Below are 23,167 nucleotides of genomic sequence, written 5' to 3'. Positions count from 1 at the left end.
AACCCTTGCTTGCACTTGTATATAACATAGAAAATTGTTTGTCTCCCACCAGTCTGACGATGTCGGTCACGACGAAACCCGGTCACTGGTAAAAATTTATAAATAAAAGTGGAATAAAATTATGTACGTATTTTTATTATTATAATTCAAATAATGGAGAATAAGTTTACCTAGACGGAAGATTTCTATGTGGGTCTAGTGCATGCACACTACATATACAATAATATTTGGCAGAATACTGGAAATGCGAAGGAAATGAATTCTTCAATTGACCACCGGAAATGGCAAGTGGAAGTCCAGAGGAGGCCGTGTGTGTGCGCGTATTTAATACTTGTTTTATTTAGCTTAGTTTCTGACATTATTACACATTCGTACGAGCTGTTTTTCCGGTAGAACAAAATTTAATTAAAATTATGCCGTTCATTTTATTAACACGAAAATCTTACCATAATTTGAATCAGTATTTTTCATGGCGTGTATTTTTTATGGTGATCAGCTGACAGGCTTACCTGAAACAAACGAATAAACATCGTGAATAATACATAAGTTTAAATTTTGTGGGGGGTTATTGACATGTTTAGAAATCAATTGTATATATTTTGTTTCATTTTGAGAGGCTTGAAATTAAATGGGTCACTAAAGAGTTGCGTGATAACAAAATATAAATGGAATAAAACACCATTAGCAACACTTAGAATTCCTTCTTTTTAATGTAAAAATATTATTTATTTCTGATGCGTTATTACTGTGTCGCACTGACAACGTACTCTCGGCGCTCTACAAATTGTGTTTATTGATTAGTGATTAAAATATATAAAAAGGCACTTGTATTTCAAGAAATAGGTGACCAATTATTAGTTTTACTTTGTTTTGCCGGTTATTCATTATTTCTCGCACCACCCATCTAAAATACACGGCATTTAGAACGAAACAAGTTGTATTTAAAGATCGACGAAAGCCGAGTTTCATACAAAATGAGAACGATAAAACAAACGGTACTTCCGATTAGATCGTACACCGGATTGGTGCTCCGCGCACAGTACAATTGGGATTATTATCGCGCACGAGTCAAAACACCGAATTAGTTTTAATACACCTGTACGGGCGAAATAGAGGTTTATTACCAAAATATACGTCTCATTTTATGGCTTATTAGCATGAAAGGCTTTACAACAAAGAGGAAACCATATCTTTGGGGGTATAATATCGCGTCCCAAAGGGGCCGTCACACTCGCGGAGTCGTAATTATATCAGAGCGTATACACACTTTATCCCGTAGAAATTCCCGAACCGGGCACCCGCGCACTGCCGACTTCGGCGGCCGGGATACCGCATACCGTGCCGGGAGGGCGGGAGGACGAAGGATAATACGAACAGCTCGAACTTGCGCCATTACCGTGTTCTCGCGACGTGACTTATGTAGACTATACCGCATCGTTTCTCAACCTTGGAGACGCGAGAGCACAGGGACCGCAGTCATACGTCATACGAGATTCGTTTCTTCTTCTAGTTTCAATCCTAGGGATTGGTTTGCAGTAAACAGCCGCATATCTGTAGTATTCGTTTTTTCCGACGTATTCTCAGCGGGATCATACTCTACGGTTTTTATTCTAAACCGTTCCTTTCAAAACAGTATGTTAAAGATACTCGGGGCACTAAATGTGGTTATTCAAATTGAAGTATACACGGCTAAAACGGGATCAATGCTTTTTTTCGATTTTTACGATATTATTGGCTTTTTTCTCCAGAATGAATAATATATATATAATGTAATATTAAAAACGAACAAAATCTGGCTCATTGTCTTATAAATTGTAGGAAATAAGTATGGCGTGATTGGCAAAAAAACAGTCAAAATGAGACAATTGCTACAACGAGGTGGTTTTTGTGTGTTCAAGAAAGAAGTTTTAAAAAAATAAATTTTTGTTTATTTTTGAATTGATTGTATGTAAAAATGTATTATACATTGATTAAAAACACATCGAATATGTGAACGCAGTGTCTCACAAATAAGGTTTTTATTATTCTTTTTTAACTCTTCCGTAAAATACCTTATTTGTAAATATCTCTGTTTTTACTTCGGTAAATTGGATATAATCATTTGTTTACATACGGTAAAAATTAGAGCATTTAATTGAACGGTGAAGTTTCTAAAAAATGTATAAAAACATTAATACAAATATGTACGTATAATAAAAAATCGGGTGAACAGCTGCTTAGAATAGCCTATCAATGATGTGTTTGGATATAATTCCGGTTTCCGGGCCATGTTTAGTGTGATTTCATACGTACGGGGTTCACATTTAAAATGTCAGGGAAACTCACCGACAACAACGTCGCGGGCGGAGTAATTTCAAAATTACAATATTTTAAAAATCATGGCGATGATAATATGATTCACAAAATAATATTCTTAAAAATTTGGCTTAGTTCTTCATTGGTTCGTATTTTTGACATGATGTTTAACAAACGCTGTACTCGTATCTGACCTGTGAAGGACGCACACGAGTTGGCAGCTCACAGAAGGGCTGAGAGGATGTTTGTGGGCGTTACACATTTGCTCCATCCAGGAAATGGACATAAAATGTATGATCATATTATAATATTGAATTTAATTTAATATCCTTGTATTTAAGGTGGTATATTGGGTTGGTAATTATTGATTATGCGTGAATTATTTCATTGTTACTAAAATATAAGAGTATATTTTAAGGTGTATTCGCCACGGGGCATTCGAAATCCAGTGCCAAGGAATACTTTTTACTAGTTATATTTAGAATCGGGTTGTGGTCCTGTGGCTAGTGTCTCGGACTCACGGCTCAAAGGTCCGTGGTTCGAATCCCACTCTGCGCCAACTTGATTCCTATTTTCTTATAGTGAGTTATTTACAACTCGTTGAAAATGGCCATCAAAATAAATTATTTGGGTATATCATAGGACGCAAAAATTTCTTAAAAAAAAAAAAAAATTAATTACTTGAATGTAGTCAATAAGCCATTTAAAAAAAAAAACATGTTAGTATTATGATGACGAAAGATAAAGTGTGGGCCGTGCAAAAAGCCTTTATGAGTGGACGTGGATGCATGTTCAAATTTTTGCGCTACGAATGCTAACGGAGAAGTTTTAGGCAAAAAGTCAAAAACTATTCGGCGCATTTGTTGATTTGCAAAACGCGTATAATAAAGTAGATGGAATGAAATTCGACGTTGAAGTTAAAGAGCTGAAACCTTTATATGTGCGAGTGATGCTTTATTTTCAGGCGTGGCCTAGTATGTAGGTGAAATAATTCAATTAGATGAATCTCACCCGCATAAATAAAGGTTTCAGCTCTTTTACTTCACAAACATCAACAGATGAAAGAATTGAAGGAATATAGATGTTCGAATATGGGCAGAATGGTGAATGTTACACAGTGTGTAAAGTGGCCACTTAAACCAGTCATTGACAGGTCATAAGCCCCGTAGATGCCTAGACTTCTATATTACCTTCTCTTAAATGTTCTTTATTTCTGTTGTAATATGTAAATATAGTATAAATAAATAATAAGGACATTTATTTTTTCTTTCTTTTTAACCAATCGACAGGCTTAAGTGCGCCCTAATAGATTGGCATTAATGAGTAATACTTGATTTAAACATTCTTAAAATCTACTTCAATTAACAAAGTGCATAATTAACTAAATGTATGTATATAGCATAATCTAGGCGGAAATGGCAAGTGTGACATCGCGAGTCAGGAGAGACAAAACCGATTGCTTCTTAAATGCCTGCCCTTGTTGTAGGAACACATCGACAGTACCGTTTAGTGAGATTTCGTTCACTGTTCTGAGGATCCTTGGCAGAGGGGAAAAGAATCCGATGTTAGTTTTATAATTTCCCACGGCAAAGACAGGATTGGTACGCAAGTTACGGCGGGGTACATTAAGGTTTATCTGAGCAAGGATATCATGGGCATCTATACAGTTAGATATTAATTTGCGCAAGAATATCAAACCAGCCAAAATCCTTCTGAATTCTAAACTAAAGATATGAAAGTACTCTAGACGATCATAATAGTTGATTATGAAAGTATTAGATCCGATTCTAAGTATTAACGATTTTAAAAATTTACGTTACACCGATTCAATACGCGTTATATGAATATTATAATTGAACGTAGTTATGCAGAAAACAGCCAGCTATAGAAAACTGAAACCGAGATAATGGCACGTTTGTAAAAAGAGTGTTTAATCAAGTATACACAACGGCTGGAGTATTTTTGACTTTAACAAATGATAAACAATGAATACGTGAGTTTTTTTTATATTACAAACAAGAATCTACTTATGCCTTTGACCAGTTTTAATGATTTTTAAAGTTCCATAAATTTTTCCAGTGTCGTGGCTGTTTGCTGCGAATTGAAAAATGCCATTTTTGTGATCGACACCATTATTTTCAAGAGGTGATTAATACAGTTTTTTGTAAGACAGCAGTCTGGCTGTTTTTAGCAGAACATAGAATCGACCTTACTGCACCCGATAACATCAATAACTCATTTTTTCGGAATTGTGGACTGGCTGCTTTCTGCATAACTACGTTCAATTAGGAGACCATATTATAAAATTGAATTCAGGCAAACTACGAACAAATGATTTATACAATGTAATTGCAATTTTCGGGCTTTTGAATGGCTTGGATATTCGCAAAATAAATCCACAGATTTTGGACGCTTTCTTTGAAACGTGGTCAATGTTATGGTTGAATTTAAGTTTCTTCTTGTTTATTTCTCGGTGGGATTGCATTTTTATTATAAACACGTCGTAATTTTTTTTTGTCACATAAAAGGTTTGAGGGACGACGCTCCACCGTGATGTCTGTATAATTTCTCTGTGACAAACGCTGCTCGCGTAGAGGAAGTATGGGTGCTAACGTTACGAGGAAGATTCCCGAAATGGCGCGGTGTAATGAGCTCGGAGGAATTGATATCTCGATATTGATCATATTATAATACAGCCCGCGGGCGGGGTTCGGGAAACATGTTCCACTGGGAATATGGAGCTCCCCCATAATGAGGTGAATCTGCCCCAAAAACTCCCCGTAATATTCCATTCACACATAAAATGAAATGACATGCAAAAATCTACTTTATGTAGCTTTATTTAGGATTGGTATGTGTGTATCTAAACATTTTAGGATTGGTATGTGTGTATCTAAACATTTGAGGTTTTTTTTCCATCTTCTTTCCTTCTCATCCCCCTCTTTTCTTCATAGCACAGTGTAGATTTTTAGTTTATTTTTGTTTCAAATTTTGTATAAAATTATAAGATTCTGTATATGTCATATATTATGTTATTTTGCTTTCAATGCAGTTTCGCAGTAAACCATGCAAAAAGCAAAATAAAACAACGTATTTTATTTACAGTAATATAACAATATTACGGGTAACTCCAATGAGGTAGCGTTATTTTTATTATTAATCTTTTTTTATGTAAAAAGAGCCTTTTCTGTAGAACATGCTAAAAAATTACATTGTTATATTGAAAAAAAAATATGCAATATATTTCATGAAATCTTAAATTCACCGCTATAAAATCATCATCTTCATACTCTTGTTCGCACCCGGTGGTGCTTAGGGCACCGAACCGTTAAATAAAATACAGCATTTCATACATACATGTTTATAAATTTTATCCTTCTTGTCATTGTATTGTATTGTATAGTGTTTAAATTTTTGTGGATAGTATTAATATAATTTACTTTGCAATGTAGTTTCGTTTCGTTTCGGTTTCAATTGAATATTTTTTATTTCTCGGGGACATAAAGTTACAGATAATATTGTAAGTATACGAACTGCGAACTAAATAGTAACTAAAAAGTTTCCCTATCAACATTTTCCCGAAAAGAAAACTAACATCACCATCAAAATATATGTCTTACAGTTACTACGCACAGTTGGGTACGTTTAAGCTTATCATGACAAAGTTATCATCGTTTGATGAGAACTAAGGGTTTGTACAGTTCAAGACAACACGCACATGAACTGATACTAACTAAAGGATTTGTACTTTACATTGTTTACGCTCGTGTTTTCATGAAGGAACGTAACTATTACGTCATTCTGAAAGCTCCGACAGTCACATTAAACTGGAAAAGGGGGGAGATGAAACAGGGGATTAGATTATAAGAAGGTAATAAGTGTATAATTATGTATCTAAGAAAGTGTTTAAAATAGAGCAGTGGAGTATAGACGAATATCTACATGTATCGTATTTGTCGGACCATAAGACGCACTTTTTTGCTCGGAAAATTCAACCAAAAATTGGGATGTGTCTTATGGTCCGATGCGTATTATCATCCGAAAAATACGGTAAGTGGCACTTGTATGTTTAGGGCTGTCAGAAATACCAAATAAAGAAATTTCATTTTATTGTGAAACACTATGATTACTCTTTTTGTATGTATTATGAGGAACGTCTTAGGTGTCGTTCAAAAATATGTACCAACAATTTATATTCAGTTTTGCTTTTATTGAAATATAATTACGTGTGGAAACCCTAAATAGAGTATTTATTGATGTATATATATATATATATACAGGGTGGATTTGCAAAAAGCGTATGATAAAGTAGATAGAATGAAATTGTGGGGCGTGTTGGAAAAGTATAGAGTAAACAATAAACTTATACGTGCAGTATCGTCTCTCTATGAGGAGAGTTCAGCGTGTATAAGAGTTAATGGGGGGATTTACATCTTGGTTTGCGATCTCAAAAGGCGTGAAACAGGGATGTGTAATGTCACCATGGTTGTTTAATCTATACATGGACAACTGTATGAAAGAGATAGAATGTATGGGTATTGGAGCAAAAATGGATAATTTTTCAGTAAGCTGCTTGTTGTTGCTGACGATGCAGTTCTGTTAGCAAGCAGCAAGGCTGATTTGCAGCAAATAGTCTCTAGAATGTATGATGTATGCCTGGAGAGCGAATTGGCGATGAACGAAAGTAAGTCAAAAGTGATGGTATTTGAAAGGGATAGTGAGGTTACTGACTGCATAATAAATGTAAACAACGAATGTCTCGAGCAAGTAGAAGAATTTGTGTATCTGGGAAGCATGTTTTCAAGAGATGGAAGAGTAGAAAAAGTTGTTGAAAGAAGAGTGAATGCGGGCAACAAAATGAACGAAGCACTAAGCACAGTAATTTCTAATAAAAATATGTCAATCGAAGCTAAACTGGCAGTGCACAACGGAGTTTTAGTCCCAACACTTATGTATGGAAGTGAAACATGGAACTGGCAGAGAAAGGATGAAAACCGAGTGAACGCGGTTGAAATGCGATCTCTTAGACGAATGTGTGGGAAATCAATGTATGACAGGGTTACGAATGATGAAATCAGGCGAGAGTGTAAATCTGAGACAAGTATAATTGTTAAGATTAAGAAAGGGTCTCTGATATGGTTTGGTCACGTAGAACGAATGGACGACGAGAGAATGGTAAAAAAAGTATATATGGCAAAAATGAACGGCAACGTTAGACGAGGACGACCAAGGAAGTCGTGGCATGATCATATAAACAAAAATCTTAAGTCTGGTTATGTCAAAAGCAGACAGAACCGAAGGGCATGTATGACAAGATGTATGAATGTGGAAGACGCTAGGATTGTATGCCAGGATAGACGTGTGTGGCGGTCCATTCTCTCTGCCTACCCCTACGGGGAAATGGCTTGATGGTAGTAGTAGTAGTAGTAGATCATTAAACCCTGTCACATCCGAAACCACGATGACCAGTATGAGCAAGAAGACTGGCACATTAAAATATTTTTTTAGAACGAATAAATTTTAAAAAATTAAATATCAAAAAAAGCAAATAATAATAATAATCAAAGTTTATTAACAAAAACAACAATAACTTTATCTACTACATAAACACTTAGGTAATAGATTTCTCTGGAGCATGTCTAGTCTACCTAACTAGGTACAACCTGTTTTAAGGCAGACATTTTTATGCAAAAATAAACAATAACATTACTACCTACTTGTTAATATACTAAACAGTTATACAATATTAATTTATTAGGAATTTATTTTTAGTAAATTTTCCGATTTTTCTCGACCTAAATTCAGTAACCAATTTTTTACAAATTTGTTAAATTGAATCCGGGTCATGGTTTTGCAATCTTTGGTTGCTTACTTCTGCAGGGGTAAAAAGAGGAGGGAGAAGAGGGGAGTCTGACACTGCACCGCGCTCCCCTCACTTTTCTCCTGCAGAAGAAAGCAACCATTTGTTTTTTTAAATATTTTATATTTAAAAATTTTCTTTGTTAAAAATATTTTTTTAAATATGCTAATATGTATTCTTGCCCATACTGATCATCGTGGTTTCGGATGTGACAGGGTTTAAAGAACGCCCAGTATATATACGTATTGTTGTGCACACAGTGCTATGTTGGTATTATACTATTACATAAACCTAACGCAACACCAATTACGTATACATCACAATATACATATAATACAAATTTCTGAACAGGACCACAAGACGTGATGAGAAAATGCAGATGATTTTATTTGCGTTATTGTTGTTACTGTTTTTAATTTTATTTTATTTGGTATTTTTACAGCAATTACATAAAAAATAAGTAGAAATATATTAAAAATACTAGAGCCAATTTAAAAATTTCACTGTAAATCTAATAGTACATAATTAATAAGAAATTAGACGGAGCGTGGTGTGGAGCGAAGTGTGGAGCGTGGTGTGGAGCGTGGTATGTGGAGTGCGGTATATGGAATAAATTGTGTGGAATGTGGTGTGTATTTTGCAAAGCATCCGCAACCCTGAATGCCACGTGTCAGGGTCAACTCCGAAGGTATGAAATAATATTCCAAAAGGTGATAGATAATCTAAACAACAATGATAGTGCAGAAATAAAAAGAAGAATAATAATAGGCAATCAAGCATTATTCTCTCTGCTACCAGTGTTAAGGTCTAGAAGTGTCCATAAAAATACCAAAATCACCCCGTTCAAAACTATCATCGTAACTGTGATCTCGTACAGGTTTGAGGCGTGAACACTGACAGCAAAGTCTGTGAGATGCTGAACACCTTTGAGAGAAGAGTGCTGCGTAAAATCCTGTGTCCCGTGGGTGGAGAAACCCAAAGAGTTAGATATAACGATGAACTATACAACAACTCTAAAGCTCCCGGGCTCTCTGTACACATCAGACTAAATATGCTGAGATGGGCCGGACATGTACAGATGACTACTGGATGTCTCTAACTGAAGGGTTGCACCAGATGACAGAAGGAGTTGGAGGGGAAGTTAACGGAGGCCATGGCTCATTATGGGCTGTAGTGCTATTGAAAAAGAAGAAGATAGATATTCCAGTATGTCATTAATACATCAAACATGTAGATATGAGGAGCAACAGATCAAAGTGTATTAACTCCGTGCGTATCACTTCTGAGATATAGGCTGTAATATGAAAGTAAATACGTTTTTAATACCCGTATGCAGAGACAAACCTTAAGGTGAGGAAAGTACATTCTATTGTCTTCACCTTCGGGTTATTCTCTGCATTTGAAATTAGAATGTACTTTCCTCACCTTAAGTTTTGTCTCTGCATACGGGCATAAGTGTCATTATGGTTGGATTTAGTATTGTTTGATTTGTTAGGCAGATTTCGATATTCGTTTAAAACCAAAATATTTGGATATATGTTAATACACTCCGATCTGCTGCTCTCGTATATGCTCTCAAAAGTCTTTTATTGTAATAAAATAATAATAAAATATCCATATAAGGGTATAAAAATGCTGTTGTAAGTCATTCAGAATACTACACACGTAATATTATATCTAAAATTTTAAGTAGATTGGATCACTACAAGTAAAAAGGGATGTTTTTTTTTGCCTACTGGTATTATTTGGTCGGTTTGATTTTTCTTTTACGTATTTACTTGAATATTCTTGGATAAGTTCTCATGTTCATGTGACCTACTGAAAGTTGTAGCAAAACATCCGTAGCTGTCCATTTCTCTTGAATACGTTAGGACGTTAGGTGATTGATCGCAATGTAATTCTTCCGTTCTATCATCGCGCCAGAATGCACACGGATTGATTAGATCCCAATGGCAATGGCTCCTATACAACAACCCCTCCTCTCTTTTCGCATTAAGAGGATGATCTAAACCCCCGCTTCCTCCAATAGTAAGCCGGATCGCCGGAAAAGCGAACTTTCTTGTCGCTCCAATTACAAGTGGAGTGTGTCACCGTGGAATCGTAATGTCGTTGCTAGGGTCTACTTCGGACGGTTATAGCCCAGAAAATCGAATCATTTCATTACTTAAGGTTCACGAAACTGATGACAAAGGAACTAAAGATCCTTTTTGTCTTTTCATCAGAACATAATTTTGCTAAACCGGGGAAAACTTCCGATTCGAATTGCAGTTTCGATTCTTAACCTAAAGTAAAGGGATGTTTGTTCATACAGTTTTCTGTAAGCTTTGGAAATTTTTCAACTTTTCGTTTAAAATTTATTGATTTTTCGAGGCGGAAAACATTTTTCATGCAAACATAATTTGATAAACCGATAATTTTACGCGTATGAGCACCTTTCGGATCATGGATTTGTAAATCGTTTACAGCTAATTCGATTCAGGTAATGGCAATTTATTAGGCCGCTTCTCTGCCTAGTGAACTTTTCTGTTTTGTATAAAATTTACTAACATTTCTATTTTATTTATTTTTGAAAGAAAAAATAGAGCTTCACCTTCTTTACCATAAACATTGGTGATTGTATCGTTTAGAACGAATGTGTCGAAAATATTTATTTACACAGTAAAAGTGGGAACATCGCAATACAACTTCGCAAGACATCGTTATTTAAAGGTCGATAAATAGGTAAAATATGGGTGTAAACGCTAAACTTTAAAATCTCACGATTGTTTCTCCGAAATCTACTTAAAGGCAAATGTACGAATTACATAGAAGAAAGTATATTATATATTTCATTATTTTAAGGAAAAGAAAAAAATATTATGTTCCTGTTGTATTAAGTTCCATCATTTTGAACAAATCTGAACATATAATCTTCACCCCTGTGCCTGGATAGATAATTTCCTTAGTACACAACCACAAAATAATTATTAAAAATAAAAAGGTAAATGCACCAAGCTTCTCGCGAAGACCCTCAATTTGTCAACAGACTGAGGTCGATGCAATCGCTTTACAGTCTAGTCAGGTTAGAACTTGTTTTACAAAAAAAAAAAACAGCGGGCTCCGGATATTCGTATAGTGAATTTCATAACCGTATAAAGGCAAGTCAACAATTACGTTATGTGACAGACGGATACAATATTTATCGGATACGTTATAGAGCTTTGAAAATATTTATTTTAAGAAATACTTACAGTTTTAAGAAAACATAACTGACTACGGGAAAAATAAACTGTTTAATTTTTACTACAGTTTTATTTTATTTTATTATTTTATTTATTTAACTTTTTGTACATAATGTTATTTGTACATTGGCGGCCCGGCCCTATTGCCAAATGGCAATTTCTTCCAACCAATCAATAGAATTATAGTTTTATTTTTAAAATTCAAGTTACATAACATATTCATTAGAAAATAAAGATTAAAAAGCTAAAGATATATAAAAATAGAAATAAACGTATTTGTTTATAAATTACCTTAAATCAAAACAATTACTCAATGGAAAAAAGGAAAAAAGGAAAAAAGAGGAAATGAGAGGTTAATGAGATGGACTTTTTACATGTTTATGTTATTATTTATGGTACTAAAAAGTTTTTTTCGAGGTATGTATGAAGAATTCCTCGATGATTATAGTAACGCGCTGTTTATCATAAACGAGACAAATCGATTAGCCGGTATTGTTATGTAAATGTCACTTAACTGAAACCCTGCTCCACTTCACAATTGTCATTTGCAAATATTGGGCGTGCGCTTACAGTACTTTGTAATAATAGTACTCCAGTGTGCACTCTGCGCGGGAGGCGGGAGTCCGATTCTCGGTTGCACGCGAAATAACAAGTCAGACGAATGTCAGCGTGCTCTGTTGACTATTCAGATTCAAACGATTATTCCAGCGGCAAATGCCAACACTAGAAAATGCCTGCAAGGTAAACTGACGCCGAGTGAACCGGGAACAGAGAAGTGAAATCACATTACCCCGTGCAGTTGCGGGTGCTCCCGCGCAAAATATCTAACGACTTGTGAGCGGCATACGTAATGCTGAACACAGACGAAGCCGCATTTTTACTAACAGCCACAGCTTTCCGTTGTAATAGGTTTCTGGATATTTCCACAGTTCGGCGGGAACTCATAACTGAGCAACCGTGTTCGGGATGAAAGGTTAAACGTTACCCACGACTACAATACTGAACATACGGATATGCAATTCGCTATCATAAAAAAGTAAAATTGTATAAACGAGAGATGCGTAACTCACCAGTAGCGAAATATCTCAATACAATTGATAATTACAATACCGAACAGTTGAAAACAAATGCAACAGCTAGAAAATTTGTTATAGAATAACTGTCGAAGTAATTAAGACGCAATAAACGATAAGGCTAAATACAGAGCGTATTGTTCTAAACATTGACAACAATGGCGGTCGTAGTTCCTCTCTAACTTAGTACAAAGTTCTCAGCACCAAATGTCCAGCTACGCGCGGAGAAGTCACTAGCACACAAGAGAGTCTCCCAACAGCTTATGATTGACGATCGTTGTAATAATAATTAATTGATAATAGAGCGGACGCTCATAGCTGGTGAAACGGACATGCCTGACTAAAACATAGCGCCAAGCTCCAACAGAAAATACACAATGTTCCCTTCAGTCAAATTATGAATTCAAATAAGTCGTTTTGCCGATAAATTTTAGCGTAGTAAATGAAAATATGAACGCTAATATAAATTGCATACAAATATACCGGATGTCAAACGGGCAATATTTTTGATATTTTGATGGTACTCGTATCTTGTTAGGTTTACGAAATTAAAAATTATGATTTGTTTTATTGTTAATATAATCATCATAAAACAAAAATGTTTTCTTTTTATGTACGGTCCCAAATGAGTTTTTTTTTTATAACTCCTGGGGGTATAATTGCTTGTTTACGTATTATATGTTTTATTAATCGCAATGGAGTCCTGGTCCCGACCCTGATGTATGGGAGCTATGTATGGACTTGGAAAAAACAGGGATGAAAGTTGGCTAAATGCTGTCGAAATGCGATCTCTCAGGCAAATGTGTGGTAAAACTATGTACGATAGATGCAGAAATGTTAATATCCGTACATTATGTAAGGCTGAGACAAGCATTATCGACAAAATCAAGAAAGGAGCTCTGCACTGGTTTGGACATGTAGAACGAATGGACAGCGAAAGAACAGCTAAGAATATTTCGGTAGTCATTTTCGAAAATGATCAGGAGAGCTGAAAAATAACTCAATTTTAAGACTTTAATCCGAAAACTAAAGAAAAGTAGTGTTTTTTTTCAATAATTCATTACCATTTTAAATAACGCTTTTTAAAATTTTTATTTTTTGCTTGTCTTTACTGAAATATTTACTAAAACTCATAACAACTAAAAGTCCGAAAAAAATACAGATGGTCCCTTCTGCCATCTGACTACCGATTTACAATGTGAATGTTGATGGATGCAGAAATAGAGGAAGACCGAGAAAGACATGGCATGACCAAATCCAACAAATACTTGAAGATGGACATGTCAAAAGCCGGAATAATCGGCGCGCGTGCATGAGAAGATGTATGAATGTAGAGGCAGCGAGATCTGTATGCAAAGATAGAGTTTTGTAGCGTTTTATCCTCTCTGCCTACCCTTACGGGGAAACGGCGTGATGTTTTGTTATCGTTGTTTTATTAATAATAAAAAATATAAACATTTAAAAATGTCGAACCATGTGTTACTATAAATAATTTTTCTACAAAAAAGCGATAGCATGTAATGAAATGTGGGCATTTGAGTGATGTTCTCCATGTGGGACTAGGCTAGGGTTATCTTATAACTAAGCACGGTGCGCGATGTATCGGGGTATGGGTGTGGGGCTCTCAGCAGACTCAACCGCCTGCGCCTGCCCCGCGGGGGACCCGAGTGATCGACAAAGCGAATGGCGCCAGCGAAGACCGGACACCGGACGATTAGTTCGTCTGCATAGCGCTAATCGAATTGGACAAATTTCAATTGAAATCTTTCTTCTTACGCTTTGGATCTTCATTCCACACTGACAAGATTCATAAAGAATTTTAGTAATCGCGAGCCAAAGACTTGAATGGTTACATTTATTACGCGGAACTGATTTATAAACCCAATAAAAATGAAAAAATACTCTGATTAGAAATTATGGTTTTGACGCCGGATCTATTAAAGGTTTATCTCGACGACTTGCAAATATCTGCGCAACGGTATAAAACTAACAATAAGCGAGGTATTATTTTACTCGCGAACATTGTTGCTACGAGTAGATTGGAAGTAAATACAAGGGGAAAAAATATGGAACGCAAAAGTAATATAATAAAACATAAGCTTAGGACGAGCTCGGATTAAAATCTTACAGCCGCAGGATTCATCGTTTAGAATTACAAATGAAGGCGTAAGATTATCGTTATAAGGAGGCTGATGCCTATCTCCACTTTCAATGTACCTTTCGTTCAGAGTATTTGTGTATTGGACCACTATCCTAACAACAGACAGATGTAAGTGCCTCGGTTAGTACCTGGAATTCGAGAAATTTGTAATATTAACGCGAATTTATGGCAACAGTTACCACAATTCTGAAGTTACCCATTGTTTGCAGACACAGACGTACCGAACATTTCATTTGAGAGTTTTCTAGTGAAAGGAATCCTGACGCCAGATGGTTCATGTTTTAATCAACTCGAGAAATTAATTTGGTTTTAAAAATGATAATAAAACGAAAGGATTTATTTTCCGCGGAGTGAAGAATACCAATGAGATGATGAAACTATTTAAACCCCAATATAATCACGAGTTGTTGCGGCACACAAACCCGTTTGAATGAAATTATTTAAGTCATAAAACAAAGAGCGTTTGATAAGGGTTTAACATTATAATGAGCGCGGGAGTAATGGGAGTGTATTATCTATGTAGGCGCGTACACGATACAAACATACATGTGGAGTAGATTGCACAATAGTTTAATACAAACGCGTGGAAAAAGTAAACAAGCAAACGGAAAGGAGAAAATGCAAACTAAACGAGGGGAAAACATACGTCCCTCCATATTAACACGTTACTAAGCATGACAAGTAGATAGGTCGCGGGGGTGCCTCGATGGAGTAGGGGAAGACACGCTCTCAACAATCAAAACACTACACAGTCACGGCTCAGTATTCAGTATCGTCAAAGTGCATAGTTTAAGTCATAACTGATAGAGAAAGGAAGATAGTGCGCAAGCACAAAAGAAAGAATCCAGTAAATTAGCCTCCGGCGACTGCACACACTGAGCGAGATCAAAGATCGAAACGAAAATTATATTATGGGATATTCGGTAGATGTAATTCATGTAATTGGATTCCTGATCACACTGGATCGATCTGGCCTTTGACCCGCGGCGCAGTGGGCTTCTAAAAGGCGAGAGTAGATCGAGATACGGGCAGTGTACTCCATTCCATACTTCCATACTCTATACTTTGCGCTCTGTACTGCACAATAAACAATACTATCTATTTTGTGGGAGACAGTGAGCAATATCTAACATTGCTTCTCGGAAAACTGCACAAGAATAATTGAACGTAGTTATGCAAAAAGCAGCCAGTCCACAATTTGAAAAAATGAGATATTGGTGTTATCGGATGCAGTAAGGTCAATTCTATGTTCTGCTAAAAACAGCCAGACCGTTTTTACAAAAAACTGTTTAAATTGTGCGAAGTGCGAAGTCAACTCGAGTATAACTCAGTTTTATGGTCACCGTATTACAGGGTTCATGTTAAGGACATCGAAAGAGTTCAGCATAAATTTTTGCGTTTTATCAATTTTAAATTAAGTATACCGATTGAATACATAAATTACACATACTTAAATGATTATTTAAACACCCAAACATTAGAAAACAGACGAAAATTAAATGACTTGCTTTTTTTGTTTAAAATAATAATATCTATGTTCGATTGTTGTGAACTTATCAATTTGATTAGTGTGCGAGTGCCTGGTCGAGTTACACGATGTAATACTCTATTCTACTGCGGTCCATTATCGACCAATTACAGCGCGAATTCACCAGTAGTGCGGATGCATGTGGAAGAAATTGCCATTTGGCCAATGTACAAATAACACTATGTACAAAAAGTTAAATAAATAAATAAATATACTAACAACATCGATGTCTTTAGCGTGAGTCTTGTAAATTTTAAATATCAATGTATATGTTCCATATCAAATAGAACTTAATATTCTGTTCATATTGTATTTTATAACATTATGTACCTAGCTGCCTTAATCGTTTAACTGCATTTCTTTAGCTTATTTAAAAATATATTTATATTTATAATTTTTTTTAATTTTTTTATAACCAACTTGACTTCTAAACACAGTTTTATATTTTATTACTTTATATTGTATTTTTAAAATTTATGTTGTTAATACACTCATCTTTTTATTTTTATACCAACTATACTTCTTAACACTGTTCCTGTCTTTTATTTCTTTATATTGTATTTTTTTTTAAATTTATGTTGTTTATATACTCATCTTCTTTTTTTTATACCAACTTTACTTCTAAACACTGTTCTATTTTTTGTTGCTTTATATTGTATTTTTTAAATTTAATGTTGTTTGTATACTAATATTTTATATAACTTTTATGTATATAAAAGCCTTATGGGCGTGAAAAATTAATAAAATAAAATAAAAAAATATATTAAAAAATTACCTTATGAAGTGTCGATCACAAAAACGGCATTTTTCAATTTGCAGAAAACACCCACAACACTAAGAAATTACATAATTAGATTCTTGTTTGTAATATTTAAAAAAACTAATGTATTCGTTGTTCATCATTTGTTAAAGTCAAAAACATGTCACACTGTTGTGTAGATTTGAATATTCACTCTTTTCATAAAAGTGCTATTATCTCAGTTTCACTTTTCTATGGCTGGCTGCTTTCTGCATAACTACGTTCAATTGATCTACGATTCAAGTTCTACGACACATTCTTATTTAGAAGAAAAATATCACTAAACGCATACCTCAGAGTAATAAGGCGTCACGCCAAAGCTGTAGAGCAGATAAAAATCAATATAGGATTATCAATCACGAAGTTAGCTATAGTTCAGGTCGTAGGTAAGCGTAAACCGAAACAGTCCGTTACGCGTTTGTTGTTAAACCACAAACCAAACCAAAAATTTGCGACGCTTCTGTTCTATGAAATAGAGCGAAATGCCGCATCTGCAGCCGTGGCGCCTTATTACTCTGAAACGCATAATAAAATAACCTGTCTTCTGAATGATAGGATATTAATACACTAATTGAAATTATAAAAACCTTACCCGTCTGTACACGTGTGCGTATATACAACACGTATTCTTATTGAGCTCACGAGATTTTTCTTCGGTTACTCAAAGAACTTTCTTGTTTTCAGGTCAAATGCCTGATGGATAAAAGCACGGATAGTATATTACTTGTAGGATCTATGAAAGGACTTAGATAATACAGTTTGTACATCCTAATACATTTAATTATGTTAAACTATGCTTATTTTTATTCAAATTTAGTAGAGAAAAACATTATATAAACCGTTTAAACCACATCAAGAAATTCTCACTCTAAACCGTTAGGTTTTCCATCCGATTAACGAATTATTTAAAATGTTTATAATTCCAATTTTGATTTCTGATCAGAAGTATCGATAAACGATGAATTCTCGACACACATTACTTCTGATGTAGAGTTCACAATGAGCCGTTTCGCTAACGCGTCGAAATACAAGTATATAATATCGTTCTGAATTTTCATCGGCTCAGTGACCTGCCAAATGTGAGAGTCATCGCGATAAAGAGTCATTTCGGCATCAAAACATAACTCCGCCCCTCTATCCTCTAGCCTCCTCCCCTGCATACTTAAAGGCCGTTTACACGTGGACAATACGATACTATTCTGTCCCAGCACCCAGGACTCGACCATTGTCCACGTGTAAACAGCAATTTGTAGGACACGACATTGTTCCGAGACATTCTCGAAGATACACGGGACTATACGCGCGGAAAAATGATAAGCCCAACCATTGCGCACGGCTGCATTGTCCTCGCTCAACGCGCACGGACATGACATTATGACAATAGCAATGTGTTCGACGCGTGCGCGTCGCTCCCCGTGTTTTTCTGCTGAAAACTAGGGCAGTGAAAAATTATGTTTATTAAATATATCGTTTTTTAACAATTCCTTGTTATAAAATAAATAATATTTTTCGCAAACTCGCTAGTATTTAACGCACTCGTGTGTTCATTTTGAGTTATGATCAAAATACATGAAAACATGGTATCTATAAGTATTTGAAAGAAAAATATTAACGAAGATATTTGGTGGTATCAACAAAAAACGGAGTGTAGAGGAGACAGTATAATCATGAATTAGAGGCACTATATGGCGAACTGAACATGGCACAATTCATAAAAATAAGAATATTACGATGGTTGGGTCATGTGCACAGAATGAATGATAATCGCACCCCCAGCAAAATTATTTATACTCCGCCGGAAGGCAGACGAACCACAGGCAGACCAAAATTAAGACGGCTGGTTAATGTGAAAAGTGACCTAAGGGCAATTGACCTGACGAACTGGAGAAGAGCCACAGGGCGCAGGGGGGAGTGGAGACATATTCTGGAGGAATCCAGGGCCCACATAGGGCTTTAGCGCAACTGATGATGATGATGTATTCATTTTCGCTGCGCTCGCGTGAGATCTGCGGTCGAATTTTCGTGTTGTCTGCACGGTCGAGGCTGTGACAACACGATATTGTCCTATCTATTGCATTGTCCGCGTGTAAACGGTACTTTAGAGTACAATGGGCTCGCTATCCATGTATTCTCGAACGCTTCATTAAAAATACCGCTAAGTCATTTTCGAGGACGGAGAGAAAAAAGTGCAAAAAAGTTGTTTGTTTACAGAAACACCTGAGCAATGTAATGTCGTCGCTTGGGGAGATTATTTTTCATTTTACTTTAATTTTAATAGTCCTGCAAAATAGGGAGTATCTACATACTGCATGGCAAAAAATTATAAATTAGATAATAAAAAACAACAAGCTCATTTTCAAAAACTAAAAAAGAAAACTTCCTGCCATTGCCATCGTGCCAGAACGGTATTTTATTATTTGGGAAACCAACAGTTCTACATACATATTTAGAAACAACAGATTTTTTAACATTCATGAATATGCATGTAGTCGACATGGTAAATGAAAAAAAAAACTTTTTTTTAGGTACCTAAAAGATAATTAGGACATAGCCCTGATTTAAACCCAATCAAAAATTTCCGGGCAATACTTGGGGGTCAAATACAAAGATCGAGCCCTAGAAAGCAAAAGAGCTACAGAACTACTGTTAACGAAAAGACAGACTGTAAATGAAGATCGAATTTCATTCGATTTTGTGAATTGGGAAATATTTGAGAAAGGAGAGGAACATGGAATGAATACCTACCTTTAATATAATCTGAATGTTCTTCAATTTCGGGCACTGGATCACAAAATGAACTATAAAATATAACAATGTTTTCCATGACGCGCGACGATTCCAACCACTTTTTTATCCGATTTTGTGACAAGTTAAAAATGTTGTTTTGTTTTTGATCTAAATCCGAATCTTCTAATTTTAAATATCTTCTTTCTTGATGTTAGGTAGGTACCATAAGGATGGGTCAAAGGAAGGATGGTAGCGAAAGGTAATCGGCCAGGAATCGTATCGATAAATGCTGTTATTTACTTAACAACTACTACCATCACGCTATTTCGCCGTAGGGTTAGGCAGAGAAAATGGACCGCCACACACGTTTATCCTGGCATACATTCCTAGCTTCTTCCACATTCATACATCTTGTCATATATGCCCTTCGATTCTGTCTGCTTTTGGCATGACGAGACTTAAGATTTTGGTTTATCTGATCATGCCACGTCTTCCTTGGTCTTCCTCGTCTCACGTTACCGTTCATTTTCGCCACATATACTTGTTTTACCATTCTTTCGTCTGCCATTCGTTCTACATGGCCAAACCATCTCAGAGACCCTTTCTTAATTTTATCAATTATAATTGACTCAGATTTTCACTCTCGACTGATTTCATCATTCGTAACCCTGTCATACATTGATTTCCCACACATTCGTCGAAGAGATGCATTTCAACCGCGTTCACTCGGCTTTCATGTTTCACTTCCACACATAAATGTCGGGACTAAAACTCCGTTGTGCACTGCCAGTTTCGCTTTAATTGACATATTTTTATCAGCAATTACTGTTTAGAGTAATCTATTTATATTATTTAATAATTTGAGATGGAATATGAGGTCTTCTGCCAGTTCCGTGTTTCACTTCGATACATAAGTGTTGGGACTAAAACTCCGTTGTGCACTGCCAGTTTAGCTTCAATTGACATATTTTTTTTAGATTCCATTTTTCAAATATTTACACATTTCAAATAAAAATTCCTAACACGAGAACAGGCAAGCTAATGTTATTTTGGTTTTATTAAAATATGTTGAGACTGGAGACTGATCTTAATTTTATCAAAAATATTTTAAAAACAGATAAAATTTACACTTGATGACTAAAAAACCTAAAAATATTAGGTGATTCAACTTCTACGACTGGTACTGTACGTTGCCTTTCGTGTATCAGTGCAGTTCCCTATGCATCATTAGGTGATGATGTTTTTCTGAGTCGAATTTGTTAAAAACACAAAAAACTGAAGTCATTTTGTGTATTTTTTTTTTTTAAAAGAAGTAAAAATGTACGAGATTATAAAAGTAAAAATAACTAACATATTTGGGAACTATTGTTTTCTAAGACTAAATGTACATTTAAAGTTATCTGTCATCTATAGGTTTTTAAGTAAAATGTTAAGCTTATTGTTTAAAAAGCGTTTCATCAGGACTTGAGTGTATTTTTACATTTTTTGTAAAAAAAAATCATGTTTTTTGTTTTTTTTTTAATAAAGACTTGCATAAAAAAGTAAAATGTTGCTCAAACCGTTGTGATTTAAAATTTCAGATTATGGCAATATGTAAAAAAAACAACTTCAAATATATATTTATACCAAAACGATCCGAAATCGAGCCAGGACATTACGCATTATTGTGCAATACGTTTACCACTTTAGCAAAAGAGGGTTACGTATGCGTACGTATACATACGGATACAGAACATAGTTTATGGCCTGCAATAAAATACACCGATTCACTTATGATCTGCTCTAAAGCTGTAAAAGGCATTCACTAACTTCCACAAGACGAATATTCTGCTGACGAGATAAAATATTTAAGACGATTTGTGGGTGAACGCCACAGAAAATATTGCGCGTTCAACTGGATTAATTGCACTTGGGAAATGTGGGAAGTGGTGAACTTCGGTGCGTAAAATCATCTTGTTCAAATTTGGGTGAAACATTACACAATATTGTATTATAAAGTGCTTCCCACAAATGGTTGACTGTTCCTTGTTCAGATTATGTTAACTAAACGCGAATCAATATTGGTTCGCTTATTGATTTTACAATTGAGCAGTTTATTGTCTTACCGAATTTATGCGGGAACGTGTAAATACGAGAACGCCAAACTTTGTTAATTCGATATTAATTTTAAGAAATAGAGTAGATATTAATGTATATTGGAATTCTCACGTGGTTTCAAAATAACACGGTATAAAAATTAGGTTTAAAAACTTGAAAATTAAAAAATGTAACGAAAATTTAATGTGATTATTCTCAAACCTGGGTATACTGTGCTATAATTCACCATTTTTATTGGTCGCCTGGCCGGCTGTGGTGCAAAAAATAAATGCTTTAAAAAAAAGATTTTTTGAAGCACTAACTTTGTGGTTATTATTATGGTAAAATAAATTTTAAACAACTTTGTTTTTATTATTAATATTTAAAGCATTAACTTTGTGGTCAAACATTTTACTAATTGTTATTAAATATGTGTATATAACCACTTACCGACTTTTCTGTCTACCGGTTTCGAGACGTACCCGTCTCTTCTTCAAGACACCAATTAAACCAACATGCTAACCAACATGCAAAACCCACTATACACCTGCTTCACTATTCAATTTTGTTTTTAACCATTTATTTATATTTTTTCTAACGACCGGTTTTAAAGCTACACACAAGCTGCTTTATTAAAGTATAATTAACTAATTAATTATATCCTATTTTATTTTTCACCGTGATTACTAAATATTACATTGATACACGTTGAGCTAATAAGTTAAGTCTCATTGTCATGTTGCTCTTGTAAAGATGGGAATTGTAAATTGAGATGGATACGATATTTAAAACGAGACAGGAGTGGACTTAAGGTAATATTGTTTATTTGGTTATTTATTATTATTTTCTTATAATGAATTACTTGTTTCGTTTATAAGATTTCCAAGTTGTCTATTTTTATTTTCAACATGAAGAACTTTGAACCCAGTGCCTTTATTGAAATTATAATTATTTTCATCAGATGATTTGAGAATTCAGGAAAAATATTATTAAGGCACCGTATGTTAGAACGCTTATGTTCTTTTACTGTAAAATGTTTCTATAAGTTTTTTCTATGCAGATTAAATTGCAAACATTACAATTTAATTGGTATGGGTACATATGTCAATCACATTTAATCTTCGTAATATAAAATAATAATTATTTCGATAATGACACTGGATTTAAAGTTCTTCATGTTGAAAATAAAATATTAAAATTGGGCAACTTAGAAATCTTAGAATTTAAAAAATATTGTAATATAAATAAAATTTAAAAAAACAAATTAACAATATTTACTTAAGTCCACTCCTGTCTAGTTTTAAAGTTCGAACCCATCTCACTTCATACTTTTTATCTTTAGAAGAACAGCATAACAAAAAGACCTGACTTATTTGCTCCAAATGTGTAATAAACTACTTATAAGTAAATAAAATATGTTCGATGTA

The 23,167-nt window shown here is 34.8% G+C and overlaps 1 protein-coding gene across 1 annotated transcript in view; it reads right to left on the bottom strand.

Annotated features, from left to right (window-relative positions):
* LOC148281955 (uncharacterized) overlaps positions 1–19,758 on the bottom strand; it is a 375,794-nt gene extending 356,036 nt beyond the window's left edge. The window contains exon 1 of the mRNA XM_088225821.1: positions 19,683–19,758. The gene's annotated coding sequence lies outside the window, so the exon portion shown is untranslated. The remainder of the gene's footprint in view (positions 1–19,682) is intronic.
* Between the last annotated feature and the right edge of the window lie 3,409 nt (positions 19,759–23,167).

This window comes from Micrasema longulum, unplaced genomic scaffold, assembly GCF_059751315.1.
Source record: "Micrasema longulum isolate JH-2025_06_02 unplaced genomic scaffold, ASM5975131v1 h1tg000389l, whole genome shotgun sequence".
Lineage (NCBI taxonomy): Eukaryota > Metazoa > Arthropoda > Insecta > Trichoptera > Brachycentridae > Micrasema > Micrasema longulum.
The sequence above is the reverse complement of the archived record's forward strand: the minus strand, read 5'-3'. Positions and strand labels throughout refer to the sequence as shown.